The 14,532-nt window shown below is 43.6% G+C and overlaps 1 pseudogene; it reads left to right on the top strand.

Moving 5' to 3' along the window:
- The first annotated feature begins 6,034 nt into the window (after positions 1–6,034).
- On the top strand, positions 6,035–11,533 carry LOC127028807 (uncharacterized; annotated as a pseudogene).
- The last annotated feature ends 2,999 nt before the right edge of the window (positions 11,534–14,532 follow it).

Here is a 14,532-nt window from a genome sequence, read left to right as displayed (position 1 = left end):
AGAGGGACCTTGACAGGCTTGAGAGGTGGGCCCTGCGAACCTCATGAAGTTCAACAAGGTCAAGCGCAAGGTCCTGCACATGGGTTGGGGCAATCCCAAGCACAAATACAGGCTGAGCGATGAGTGGATTGAGAGCAGCCCTGCGGAGAAGGACTTGGGCGTGTTGGTTGACAAGAAGCTCGACATGACCCGGCAATGTGCGTTTGCAGCCCAGAAAGCCAATCACATCCTGGGTTGCATCAAAAGAAGCATGACCAGTAGCTTGAGGGAGGTGATTCTCCCCCTCTAGTCCATTCTCATGAGACCCCACCTGGAGTACCGCGTTCAGCTCTGGGGCCCCCAGTGTAAGAAAGACACGGACCTGCTCAAGTGGGTCCAGAGGAGGACCACGAAGATGATCAGGGGGCTGGAGCACCTCCCCTATGAGGACAGGCTGAGAGAGTTGAGGTTGTTCAGCCTGGAGAAGAGAAGGCTCCGGGGAGACCTTATAGCAGCCTTCCAGTACTTAAAGGGGGCCTACAGGAAAGATGGGGAGGGACTCTTTATCAGGGAGCGTAGAGATACAACAAGTGGTAATAGTTTTAAACTGAAAGAGGGTGGATTTAGATTAGCTGTAAGGAAGAAATTCTTCACTGTGAGGGTAGTGAGGCACTGGAACAGGTTGACCAGAGAAGCTGTGGACGTCCCGTCCCTGGAAGTGTCCAAGGCCAGGTTGGATGGGGCTTGGAGCAGCCTGGTCTGGTGGAAGGTGTCCCTGCCCATGGCAGGGGGGTTAGAACTAGATGATCTTTAAGGTCCCTTCCAACCCAAACCATTCTATGATTCTATGATTTTATACTCCTAGCTTTTGAGGCTAATTTGATCAATTTTATAGGAATTTGATTGAGCAGTGGAGTTTCTCAGGGCTATGAAGTTTCTGTAAGGTCTATGAAAACAGTTGCTTATTTGTCTGGGGAAAGTCAAGTGTTTGTGCTATTCCAAGGGAATTAATCTGTGAAGTAGGGCTACAGTCATGATCTATTTCCCTGCAGTAACTGCATAGCTGGAGTTCTTGAGCTAGCTGAAATGCTGTCTGGGAAAATAAAATAAAATAACCTCCTAGGAACCTCCACTGGCACACTTGATACAAAGAGAAAGAGTATCACTCAAGGCTGACTTTTGCTCAACACTCAGTTGGACCTACTCTCAAACACCCTCCAAGATAACTAAAGAAAAACATTTTTTTTTTTCTCTTTACACCACGACATCTGGTACTGGTGCATTTGTGTTAAATCCTACACTCGCATAGCAAAGGAGGCTTTGGAAGGAGTTTTGCAAAATGGTCTTTCCAGAGACAAAACTGAAAAAAGCGCAGAGGAGATTGCTTGAAAATGAACCTGCTGAATAAAGGAGCCTATGATGACATCAAGAATGCAAAATATGATATTTTTTCATCTGAATCTTGACATTTCCTAGATGGAGTCATCACTGACGAGGTGAATTCCGCAGGTCCATCTTGCAGCCTCATCAGTGATGACCCCATCTAGAAAATGGGCACATAGAAAGCATGAATTAACTTCCTTAGGGATGCAGCTGGAGGAAGCGTTGTCTGAGATCACCATAGTATCTCAGCTGGACTCCCCATATCATCCGGGTTTGGATGGTGCCACCAATGCCCAGGAATGCAATATTCTGCCTGGGAGATTTTTAATGACCCAGACCAAAGTCCGTACACCTTTTAGGCACAACTCCCTGGTTCTGCTGAATTTGATTCAGCTTTGAAGAAATTAAGGCAGGAATATTTTAGGTCTGACAAATTCTCCTGATATACATGACTGGCATTATGAGAAACGTGATATATGAAAGGAAACCTGTTGGACAGAAAGGTTTTAGTCACTTTGTTTGTTGATCAGGGAGAAAAAAAAGATATGCTTCATAAAGACACAGGGTGGGACTGTCTGGGCTTCCTGCTAGAATTTGTTTAGCTGAAAACAAGTTGAAACTGCAACAATGTAAACGCTTCAATATGATGTCATTCTAGATTTTTGAGAAAATTAACTGGTTTATTTTGAACTCTAATACTTCTGCTGCACTGTCTGGTGTCATTACAAATCGTTAGAAAACAAGTCTAAAAATTCTCAAACAAAAGGAGACGTCACCAAAGCAAACTCACTTTTGGACTTAGCAGGGAGAAGTATTGACAGCAAGTCTTTTCTGCCTAACACGTAACTTCCTGAGAAGATTTTAATGTTACTCAGCAGCAGCTATCTGACATAGACAACAAAGTGTTATTTTGGTATCATCTAGTATGAGCCTAATCTAGCAGTGCTTCTGAAAATACGAGCTGGCTGGTTTTGTAAGAGAACTGCAACTGCACACTGGAGGCATAATTAGCAAATAACCAATCCCTTCAGTTAACAAGGCAGTAAGACAGTACTTTCTTTTCCACAGCAGAGGAGTTACTCTTTAGGAAAAAAAGTTACGATTTACAGCTTTTTTTACAGTACATCCAGTGAAAGCAATACCTCTTTCTAAGTTCCCAGCTCTCTATTGCATAAAGATGGGGTACATGTAACTTTAAAAACATTTCTGGAGTATTTTTGAGGATGTAGCGTGTGAGGGAACAAATGCAAATAGTCAGAAAACTGCAGGGTTTGGTCAAAAGTTTGATAATGGGAGCCCACCTCAATGTGTCAAGATTTAGCTTTTCATTAACTTCTCAGGATGGTCCTCAATGCCATGTCTGTGGAGAGAGGGGCCTGCATTTTCAGAGGTAAACTTCATGTGAAAGAAACACTTATTTTCCTTAGATTGTGAAAGACAGTGGAGTTTGAGTTATGATTCATCTGACGATATGATAAACCACCATACCTGATTAAAGGAATCACCTGGATTCCCCGGGTGCAATTAAGCTACTGTGACCTTGGCTGAAGATGAGGTTTCGGGTCTCAGCTGGTTATTTATTCTCCCTGTACAGTCAAAGGAGGGACAGGCAGCTCTACAACATGATCGATCCTGCCTGGGGGCCATAAAAAACCCCAGAGTTTTAAACAGAGGTGTGGCTCCATGCCTGCAACACTTTTCTATGCAGAATCCATCCCACGTTTAAGCGAAGGGGAATTGAGCCCCATTTAGATGTTTATTAGTCTTTTTCTCTGTGAAGGGTCTGAGTCTTGTAAATCAAGTTATTTTCCTGCTCACTACAGATCTTAACTCTCTCTCTAACACATAAAGCAAGCTGGTGTAATTGAATCATAAGGTCTTGCACTTTAAAGTTCTAAGTTGCCCAGTTTCTAAATTTCTGTGGTTTCCTACCTGGTCTCTGTCTTGTATATTCATACTTCTAACTTCAAATCATCCTGGTGGGTAATGGGTTCATGCAACACCCCATTTTGGTTTCTCTGCCTCCCATTCATGCTGTTTTCTCAGTTTTATTTAATTGTCAGAAAGCCATACGAGAAAATGAGTTGCACTGCACAGGTACAAAAGGATTGGAAACATAATCCTCTTGCTGTACTTTGGATCTAGGTGTGTAGGCAAATCAAGCCTTTGGATATCTCCTACTATAGGTTGTTGGTATCTGCAAGTATCGGCTGGAATATTGGACCCAAGGGCAAAAAATTGCTCACAGTGGAAGTTCAGTTTTCAATACTTGGAAGCTTTAGTGAGGAAATTAGTGAAGTCTATCCCCTCTATAGATATGGAAAAGGAAAGTACTTATGTTCAGGTAATACAAGCCAAAGGTTCCTCATTTCCATAATCGATGCTGAATTTAAAATGGATACTTTGGATCTTGTTATTCAGGTAAGGAATTAAAGTCTGGCTGAAACAGAATTGCGCATGATTAGGTTTTTGGAGGGACTGGCATGAATATTGAGCTGGTGGTTTGCTATTTACAGCCTCCAGGGAATGATTCCAGTTTGGGATTAAAAAGGCTTCTTTCTTGCCTGGATCAGTGGGAATACATTACTGTCATTTGTGGGTGCCATTTTAATGAACTTCTTATTAAAGATCATTTAAGTTTCTTTTTATTTACTGCCTTACTGTAATGAATAAAACAGTCTGCTTGCTTAAGAGTGGATAATGCCCAAATCTGATCTATGATTTTGATTTTGAATCAGATGCTACCTGCTAGCAACCTTTATTAAAGAAATCAGTCACTGAAATGCTAATTGTTATTTGCTAGGTTGCTCGAAAGATAGTTTGCTGAAACTGTTGTGATGGATGGGGTTGGTTTGAGGACTGCAACGTGTTGATTCTGAAACGTATTTCCACTTATGAAAGCAAATTTATTTGCTCTTTTTGTGTCAGAAATATAGGCTTGTTATGTGTTTGTCTGGTAGGTATATACCAATATGACTTATTATATATACCATGATATAGATAATCTTAATTAATGAAGTACAACTCAAGTATAGATTTATTCTGCAGATAATCAGTATAGAGGATACAGATTTTTGCATTCATGTATGTGCAAGCAATAAATCTTTGCTAAATTTTCCAGCTGGTGAATGGTGCAAATCTGTGGCATTTATTTTGTCTTTCCTTTTTTAAAAATAATTTTTGGCTTGTGTCTGAGAGCTTTTATGTTTACTTGGAGGAGAGTAAAACAGAAATAAATGGACAGCAAGGCAGAGCAGCCTCTGTAGCTTCGCTGCAGTTTTCAATCCTTTTCATTCTTCCTTCATTCACTCTAGATCTTGGAAAAGCTAAGTTTGCATATGCGTGAATAGTTAATCATTCAACAGAAATAGCAATGAATGAGTGCAGATTATGACAACAGGCTTGGCATTCTGCAGTCGCAATCCCTAGCTTCCTTTTCGACTCTTTACTGCTTCATGCTTCTCCTTTGTTAGGAAAGCAAAGATGCACATGGGTCAGCCTTCGCAAGGAAGTGAGCACCGAGCGTGTCCTGCAGACCTGCATATGAACAGAAATGGTGTGGGCTCTAAGGAAACCAGTCCCTTCCCACGTTGAGTTTAGTGATAGGAGTAGTCTAGGTTGGTCTAATTTTTTTCAGAGTTCTCATGAAAAGCTCTGGGTGGAGGAAAGTACTTACATTTTATATGAAAAAAAATTATTGAAACATTGGGTGAGATTCTGTGCATCTAAATTTACACCTCTAGAATCCACATGCCAGTGTATCCTCTCCGACTTTCTTTACAGCAATCAATAGGTTGCTTCATCTTACCTACGTATTTCTCTCCAAGTATCCAAACATACTTACTTAACTCATATACAGCAGTTGAATCTCACCCGTTGCTGCTTTTACTGACTGTATGGGCCCGGAATAATCATTTGACAGCCAATGTGTCAGGAATTTCCCAAGTTGAATCCATGGTTTCAAACGGCACGTGCATCTGCTAGTGTTAGAAACGTGTAAGCATTTTATTCGAAACAGGAACGATGTAGAAATTTATTGTTTGTCTTCCGGCATTTTTGAAGATCCTTTCTAGAAATCCTAGCTTCTTCCTCCAACCAACAACAACAGAAGTTTTGACCAAGCAAGTATGAGTAAGAGAAACAACATATGGAGCTTCAGTGCACAGTAGATGCTTTCTAGCAGGACTTAGAAATTAATGAGCTTTTTAAAGACTTCTGTCCGCCTCAGGGTCTCACCTGCCTGAAGTTAGACACATCCTATTGGGTTTAGATTTAGCCTCATGTCACCTAGAAAAATGCTGCTATCCCGGCTAGAAGTTTCCTGAATACTGAGTGTCTCATGGACCCTTGGGGACCAGGCCTGTGAAGTACCCTTAAGATCCAACATATTTCGCTGGTGGCCAAGTGCGAGTCTTAGAATCACAACTTAATTGATTGACTTTCATTAAAAACAGCTTATTATGTCATTTTCCTAATTTTGCTCAAAGGTACCTAAACACCTCTGAGGATTCGTCCTTGTGTCACTCCATATACGGTGATATATAGAGAAATGTATGGCTCTAGTTTGATTCGCTCTTCCCATTTTCTGTTCTGTGCTTGAAAAGATTATAGGAGTCTGGTAAGATTTGCCCCGGAAGTTTTGCTTATTGTTGTCTTACAAAACTGCAAGGCGATGAGTGCCAGATTGCAGCAGGCAACAACTCTTCCCATCATTATTTTCCTACAGATAATTCGTTCGGGCACAGGTAAATCTAGGTTCTGTTCTAATCCCATTTTGATTCAAAAAGATATCTAATTTCCAGAGCTAGTGGATAGATCTAGAAGTTAAAAAAAAAAAAAAAAGTAGATTTGTGGGGGTTTTTTGGCAATACATATTTTATTTGCAAGATATTTGTAGCATTAGCTTATTTTTTTATATATATAGCAAACACCCACCATTCCTTCCACTCATTTTCTGAAGCCAGAACCAAACAGTAGCGTTACACGAAAACTTGATACACTTCAACCATGCAGATGGCACAAGGCCTAGGCAATACTAAAGACTCACTTAAACCTTCAACATGGGATTATAAATAGATTCACAGGCCCCCCATAACTGTTTTTCAGGGAGCTTCCCTTCTCTGTTTTGGAGCCATTTTTCAGCTTGGCTGACCCTGTCACTTTGTCATGCTGAGAAAGCCTACGTTCCTTTTTGTATCTCCCACTTTAGAGTAGTGAACTGAAGGGGAAAATAACCTCTGTAAAGGGCCATTAGTATTTTTGCTGTTAAACCTCAACACTAAGCTTGTCCTTTTTCACTAACGACCATTTTGCAACAAGTAGCCTACGTTTGAAATGAAATGTGCTTATGGTGGTGTGTTTCATCACTGAATGTAGCCGTCCTAGTGAAAAGATGATGGACAGCTGAAATTAGGTAGGTGAAATCCTCCTTTTGTGAGTTCCAGCTTTACGAAATGAGCCAGCCTTTCTGCATGATAGACATGCCATTTCTACCTCTGAACCAGTCTACAGACTGAGCTCGGTATTTTCAGCAGCATCTCCCTGAAGTTACGCTATGTTCTTAGGATAAGTGGTAGTGGTGAAGGATGGCAGAGGATGGCAGGGGCCTTCAGTTACAGAACTGTGCTTGTATATGCTGATATGGACCTACAGAGATGTGATCTGATTACCGTCACAGGTTATCTTCCTCTCCAGTCCTCTTGTCCCATCAGTCTCTGCCTGGTAAACTAGCCTTTACAGTGGGAGATTATGGAACTTGCTCTTGAGATAACATCCCGGTCCAGAGCATTTTCCAATTTATCGATTTTTACCAGAGCAGAATAGCTCCTTTTTCTTGCATTATCATCTGTATGTATTCCAGTTTCCTATAGGAAGCGCTAATGAGAACATTTGTGACAGTACTGCATCCAGCTCTGGAGTCCTCAGTACAGGGAAGACATGGACCTGTTGGAGCGGGTCCAGAGGAGGGCCACAAAAATGATCCGAGGGCTGGAACACCTCTCCTGTGAGGAAAGGCTGAGAGAGTTGGGGTTGTTCAGCCTGGAGAAGAGAAGGCTCCAGGAAGAGCTTCTTGTGGCCTTTCAATACTTCAAGGAGGCTTACAAGAAAGATGGGGACAGACTTTTTAGTAGGGCCTGTAGTGATAGGACAAGGGGTAACGGTTTTAAACTAAAAGAGGGTAGATTCAGACTAGATATAAGGAAGAAATGTTTTACAATGAGGGTGGTGAAACACTGGAAGAGGTTGCCCAGAGAGATGGTAGATGCCCCATCCCTGGCAACATTCAAGGTGAGGTTGGACGGGGCTCTGAGCAACCTGATCTAGTTGAAGATGTCCCTGCTTATGGCAGGGGGGTTGGACTAGATGGCCTTTCAACCCAAACTATTCTATGATTCTATGACAGGTAAGATTTACATCTGTATCTTCTTGCAGGCCAGTATAAAATTATTCCTCCTGACAAGCTTGTCATTGGAGTCATTGGAAAAGGAGTCATCCTGCCCTGAAAGTTAAGATAATCCCTGAGAGACTTTCCATTCAGTGGACATTTCCTGGAAACTCCAAAAAAAATTGATGTAACCACTTATGATGGAAAAAACACACACAAAATCCAGTTCATGAGGACGAGACATACCAGGGCAGGACAAATTTTTTTCAGTCTGAATTTAATAAGGGAAATGTGTCTCTCCACCTGAAAAATCTCATGCTCTCGGACAAAGGGAAATACACCTGCAGTGTCTTTTTTGAGAATTGGTATGATGAAGTGGTTAAATACTTCTCTACTTCTAAGAGGCTTGTGATACTTTTCTGCTTCTCTGTAATCTCTCTGCCTGGAGTCGTGCTGACTGTACTGAGATTTCTTGAAGCTCTGACCTACTGCTCCTGTTCTTTTTCACTTTCTGGTCAAATTATTCAAACAGCCGTAACTAGCATCGCAAAGCCAAAAATGTACGGCTCAGACTCTGTATCCTGAGAAATATTGGCTTGGATGTTTAGCTGCACGCGAAATAAGTACTAAGGAAAATGCCATGTCATGCTTCCCCCTCTCTTCCTGCTTCATCCCTCAATTGAGATACCCACCTGGAGAGGACATATACAGTGAAGACTTTTCTGGAGGTCAACTTCTTTTGGATGAGTAGGCCTCCTAAACGCCAGGCAGGAGACTTTAGGGCATCTCAAATAACATCACACAGCTTGTGCCTATGAACAGACAGCAGACAAATAACATTAGACAACTTATGCCACAATAAAGAGAATACTATCAGTGCCATCAATATTGATGCACCTAAAGAACTCAAAAATAGATGCCTGCATTTGGTCACCTAAGCCTGCATACCAACCTATTTTGACTATGTTCATTTGAATTGAAATTCAGCTGTTTATACTAGGATATCTAGATTCTGTTGAGATGCCATGAGGTTTCCTGCCCAGGGCACACCATTTCAGACAGCACTGGAGGCATAAAACTAAGGGAAGAAGGGTAAGAAAAAGAAAAAAAGAGTGCCATAACTCTAGAGCATAGAAACAGTGCAGGATAGTTGTGTTAATTTACACCTGACTTTTATCCTGCCGTGGTTTAACCCCAGCCGGCAGCTAAGCACCACGCAGCCGCTCGCTCACTCCCCCCCCACCCCTGGGATGGGGGAGAGAATCAGGAAAAAAACCTCGTGAGCTGAGATAAAGACAGTTTAATAGGACAGAAAGGAATGAAAAACAATGATAATAAGAATAATAATATGACAGTAGTAATACTAAAAGAATTAAACTATACAGAGCAAGTGGTGCACAATGCAATTGCTCACCACTCGTTGACCGATGCCCAGTTAGTTCCCAAGCCGCGATCCGCCCCTCCCAGCCAACTCCCCCAGTTTAGATACTGGGCATGATGTCATATGGTATGGAATAGCTCTTTGGGCAGTTTGGGTCAGCTGTCCTGGCGGTGTCCCCTCCCAGCTGCTTGTGCCCCTCCAGCCTTCTTGCTGGCTGGGCATGAGAAGCTGAAAAATCCTTGACTTAGTATAAACACTACTTAGCAACAACTAAAACCCTCAGTGTGTTATCAACATTCTTTTCCTACTAAATCCAAAACACAGCACTATACCAGCTACTAGGAAGAAAATTAACTCTGTCCTAGCTGAAACCAGGACAATCCACAGCATATGCTTTTAAGAATTTAAGTTGGCAAGTTTTCACATGGCATATTTTAAAGGAAAAAATCATTTCAGTATTTGCACAGTGATAGAATTTTTCCTTCAGATCTCACCTCTTAATCGTTATCTCCTCGAGTTTTCATTTGACTTATCCTTTTACAGCAATGTCTGAAAACAGACATCACCTTGGTAAGAAAACATCTTGTATAAATCTTACATTTTTATAAACCCCATAAAAAATAAAGCAAGTGTTCAGATGAGCCTGACTATGCCATCCGTGAGGGTGAAGCCAATGTAAATATCTCCTCACAGCGAGGTTCAATTTTCTCCTTCAAGAGATTTGTCACACTGCTTGCTATAAGACCTCTCTGGACTATGAATAATCCTCCTTACTGGAAGTTTTTCTTACCTAAAAACTACACCAAAGCTACAGACACCTATGTTGCATCATATGTTTTTTCCTTACAAATCACGTCCACCTGAACCATTACGATGACAGCCAAGAAATTAACTTCCTCCACGCAGCCCAACTGGCTGACTTAATGTCCTCTAAAACACTTACTAAATGTAAATAAATGCAGACCTTCTCTGGAGGCCTAGTTTGTGTCCCTCACCTTGCAACGAAGTCTCAAAAGTTTAAATCACACAAATTAAAAAAAGTCCTCGTACTGACTCATGGCATTGCTTGATCTTTTATTATTAGGGGTTCTCCGACTTTGGAAAAAACCCTCACAAAATAAGTGTTAATAACTAGAACACCTTTCCCTTTCAGAGCGACTCAAAGCTGAGATGGATAAGTGGCTTAAAAGTTTTATTTTATTGCTGTATGTACTGGTGCATTAAGTAAAGTCAAACTTGGGGCAGAATCACAGTAATGACAATAATTGCACATCAATAGACAGAAATACTGTAGGTTGACAAGTATCTAACCACCCAATAGATTCATAAAACGCCGCTCTATTTCCTTTCTGTAGATTTCTGGGAAGCCAGAAGCCACGCAGGTAAGCAGGCAGGAGGAAGGGTGTGAAAATGCAGCGGCCATCTGTCCCAGTTACCCTGAAACGACAATGCCGTGATGTTACAGATATACTGACTCAGCTGGAGTCACGGGAATATGCCTGGCTTGGTTAACAGGAAGCGAGGCTGGGATGTGGCTGTTGGGAAGACGGAGAAACGGAGTTGCTGAAAGGTGTCAAAGTCTGGGGCGGGGTGTGGACACAATTCTGGAGAGGAGGGATGGCCGGATGGAAATGAGAAAGAGAGATTTATGGTAAAGCGTGTGGACTGGCGCCCCGAAAGAGGACATGGCTGTGAGAGCTCCAAGGTGCCTCAGGTTCATCAGTGATTGCAAGCCCTGTTCTGGCGAATGTTTAAATTCTTCGTTGAATCACGCCAAGACCGCTCAGACCCTCAAACGCTTCAAGCCATAGCCCCGTGCGGAGAGAGGTCCCTGAGCCACCCTGCTCATCGGGTGATTCTCGTTTTCCCCTCCAGTTCCCATCACTGTGAATCCTGACTGCCGCGTCCTGGAGCTCCAGGTGCCGGGGGCTCCACATGCGGAGAGCAACGCGACTGGCCCAAACGCTCCCTCCACAGTCCCTGTCCTGGTGGGGAAGGAAGGGTTTGCAGCTGGGAAACGCTACTGGGAGGTGGAGGTGGGCCAGCAGCAGGACTGGGTGCTGGGGGTGGTGAGGGAGAAAGGGAGACAGGAGGAGGAAGGGACTCGTCCTGGGGAGGACTACTGGGCTCTGCACAGGTCCCAGGGAGAGATTTTCTCTAGCGAAGGAGACCGCAGGATTAGGAAGCAGCAGATGAGTAATTCAGTGATCGGTGAGCTTCTGGACTTGGAGGAAGGGCAAGTGAACTTCTATGAAGCAGAGCAGATGGGCGTCATGGTGAGAATGCCTCTAAGGCTTGGAAAGGAATCTGCAGAAATGTTTTACCCATTTCTATCCAAAACGGAAGGGACACTCACACCTCTTGTCCACCCGGTCTTAATCCTTGTCCCATTAAAGCTTCTTTAAATATGCCTGTGAGATCTAATGGATTAGGGAAAGACAGTTCAGTGGAAAGAAGAAGGGAAAAGTTAAATCTCAGACATCAGTAATGTAAAATTAAATAAGAAGAAACCTGAGGCTGAAACGGGGGGGGGGGGGGAAATCGAGAAAGGAAAAAAGAATCAGCTGGTTGGAAGAAGATTGGCATCAGATTCAGAAAACCCTAAGCAGGAGTCGGAGTTCCCATTACAGGTCATGAAAGTCTTACCAGTACAGCAATGGTTTCAGTTGCTTGAAGATAGAATTGTAATTTAGGTGATGTTATATAGCCTGTCTTTCCTTCTTCTCTATGCAACACGACTTGTACTCCATGTTCTGTATTTATATTAGGTTGAATGCCATCCCTAAAGTCAGGCCAGCCAAATTCTACCATTCTTGTTTTAAGAAATGAAATAAATGTATTTTGAAGGAAAAGAGTGTCGTTTTGAAAACTTTTCTTTTAAACTTTAAGCTCATTGGAAAATTTATGGTAGGAAAAGGAGTTAAAAGAGAGGTTGTGTTCTCCAAGAATGTGCTAAAATTTGGCAGGGTACTGAGCATACCTCGTTTCTCTGCATCGCTCTGGTGGGCTGACCCTGCCTACCAGCCATGCGCCAGCACAGATGCTCCCTCCCTCCTCCTCCATCAGGACAGGGGGAGAAAACAGGAGGAACTGGAGGAAGAAAACTCATGGGTCAAAATAAAGACCGAGAAATCACTTACCAGTTGCTGTCATGGGCAAAAGAGATTAGACTTGGGGAATTTAATTTAATTTACTGCCAACTGGCAGAAATATTTAATTACTGGTTTGGGTATTGGGAAACGAAAAAAAGACAAACATTTCAATCATCACCTTTCACCCTTTCCCAGGCTCAGCTTCACACCCAGGCTCAGCTCCACTCCAGACACCTCTCCCCCCACCTTTCTATCACCAAAGGTTACACTCAGTCTCTCCAGTGAGGCAACAAGCAGTGCAAGGGCTTGGGGTCATGACACAGGGGCTTCTCTTTGCCACTCCTTCCTTCTCACTCTTTTCCTGTGCTCCAGTGTGGGTCCCCCGTGGGCTGCACTCCCTTCAGAGGCGTACCTGCTCCAGTGTGGGCTTATCCACTGGCTGCAATCCCTTCAGGGGGGTGCCTGCTCATGGAGCACCTCCTCCTCCTCTGACCTTCCGTTGTTTCTCAGTCTTTTGTTCCCTCCTTTTTCTAGCATTTTCTGCCCTTTCACAAATACATTTTCACCGAGATGCCACAAACTCCTCTGACTGGCTCAGCTTCGGTGTGCGGTGGGTCCATTGTGGAGCTGGCTGGAGCTGTGTCCGGCACAGGGCAGCCCTGGACCTCTTCCCATAGAGGCCACCCTTGCAGCCCTCACCACCCACTACCAAAACCTACACCCAATACAACCACATCCGTGAAATAAATGGAAACAGCTTTCTGCATTTGGCCAAGTCCATATGAAGTTCCTATAGCACCTTTAAGGTCAAGCTGGTCCATCAGGAGCTATGAGAAGCAGCTGCCTTTGGAAGGAAGGGACAGGGAATGTATCACAGTCCTCTTGCAAAAGTACTGAATGTGAAAAGTATCTGGTTTGCTTCCCATGGATGCCCAAGCTGCACTTGAGAATACAGATAATTTCCCAAAATAGAAGTGAGTAGAGAAGAGTGACAAGGACCAGTGACTAACTTTGGGCCAGCACTCTTAGAAATACCCTCATAGCCTTTGGGGAGTCAGTGAACTTGGCCAACGGTGAGAGTATTTGCGGATTGGGAATCAATTCTCAGCTGGAAGCCAACTGAAAAACGTCAGAGAAAGTGGCCTGCTGTTGTGTCTGTGTCTGTGCGTTATGTCAGCAGCCCAGTGTAGGTTCACAGTGCTCCTTCTTACTAATCATAGCACATATGGGATTTATTTGCAGGCAGGCTTGAGCTGTGCCACTTCCTATCCTCTGCTGTTATTCTTGGTTAGCTTTCTGAAAACCACAAATTTCAGTTTAGCTCTCTGGAACTGGAGCAACCTTTAGCTCAGGCTCACAAAAACCAACGAGCGGAGGTGCGACATGACCAATCTGAGGGGCAGCTTGGGGTCTCCTTCTTGAGCTGCGATGGATGTTACTCCTGGAAGTGATGGAGTAGATGCTGATGCTGTCAGGCATGGAATGGGCACTAGCATGCCCAGAAACGGTGATGCCCGTGTTCGGAAACCTCCATTTACAATGCCTTGACTGTAGACTGCATGGACTGACCCGACTTGAAGGTGCCTGAGACAGCTGTTTGAGAAGCCTTAGCAGAGGCTCCCCCACTTCTCTCAGGAGCCCTGCTCAAGCTCAGGCTCTTGTTCTCAGTCCCTACCTGAGCTACGTTACAGCGCTGCCCATGCCTGGTCATCTACCCCACTGATCCAGATGCTGACCGTGATCCTAGTGCTTGACATTCTGCCTGCTTCATCCCTACGGATCTGCCTAGCGGTAACTGTTGGCTGACTCTTGTTATCATCACTGGACCTCCTCCACTGTGGCTGAGATCTTTGTTGGTGAGCACACAGCCCCAGGCCTGCTTTGCCATCACCTTCAGCTCTTGGCCGACTTACCCTTATGGATCAGCCCTGCCTTTGCTGCTCCCTGACGTGAGCAACATAAAGGTTCAGTCCCATGAAGCGACATAAAGTTAAAACTGGGGAAGCAGAAAACTTGCTGAGATGGGGGACTGAAGTTTTAGGAGGGATTTTAAAAGAGTATTTGAGAGACATTGCCATGAAAAGAGAGCAATAGTATATTGTGCAAAAAAGGTATGGATTGCAGTGACATGCAGAATCTAATAGAGAGAAGACAGTGCTTTGAGGAACAGCTGGAAACACGTTCATTCCATGTGATCAGCAGTGTCCTGAATCCAGTCTTGCTCCAAAGCCAGGTTTAACTCAGTGAGTTATGCGCTATTGCGTAAGGCAGAAGCAGTAGCTAGGATTAGACTACTGACTGGAAAAGGGGAA

Source organism: Gymnogyps californianus, unplaced genomic scaffold, assembly GCF_018139145.2.
Source record: "Gymnogyps californianus isolate 813 unplaced genomic scaffold, ASM1813914v2 HiC_scaffold_43, whole genome shotgun sequence".
In the NCBI taxonomy this organism is placed as follows: domain Eukaryota; kingdom Metazoa; phylum Chordata; class Aves; order Accipitriformes; family Cathartidae; genus Gymnogyps; species Gymnogyps californianus.
This window is presented reverse-complemented; position numbering and strand designations above follow the sequence as displayed.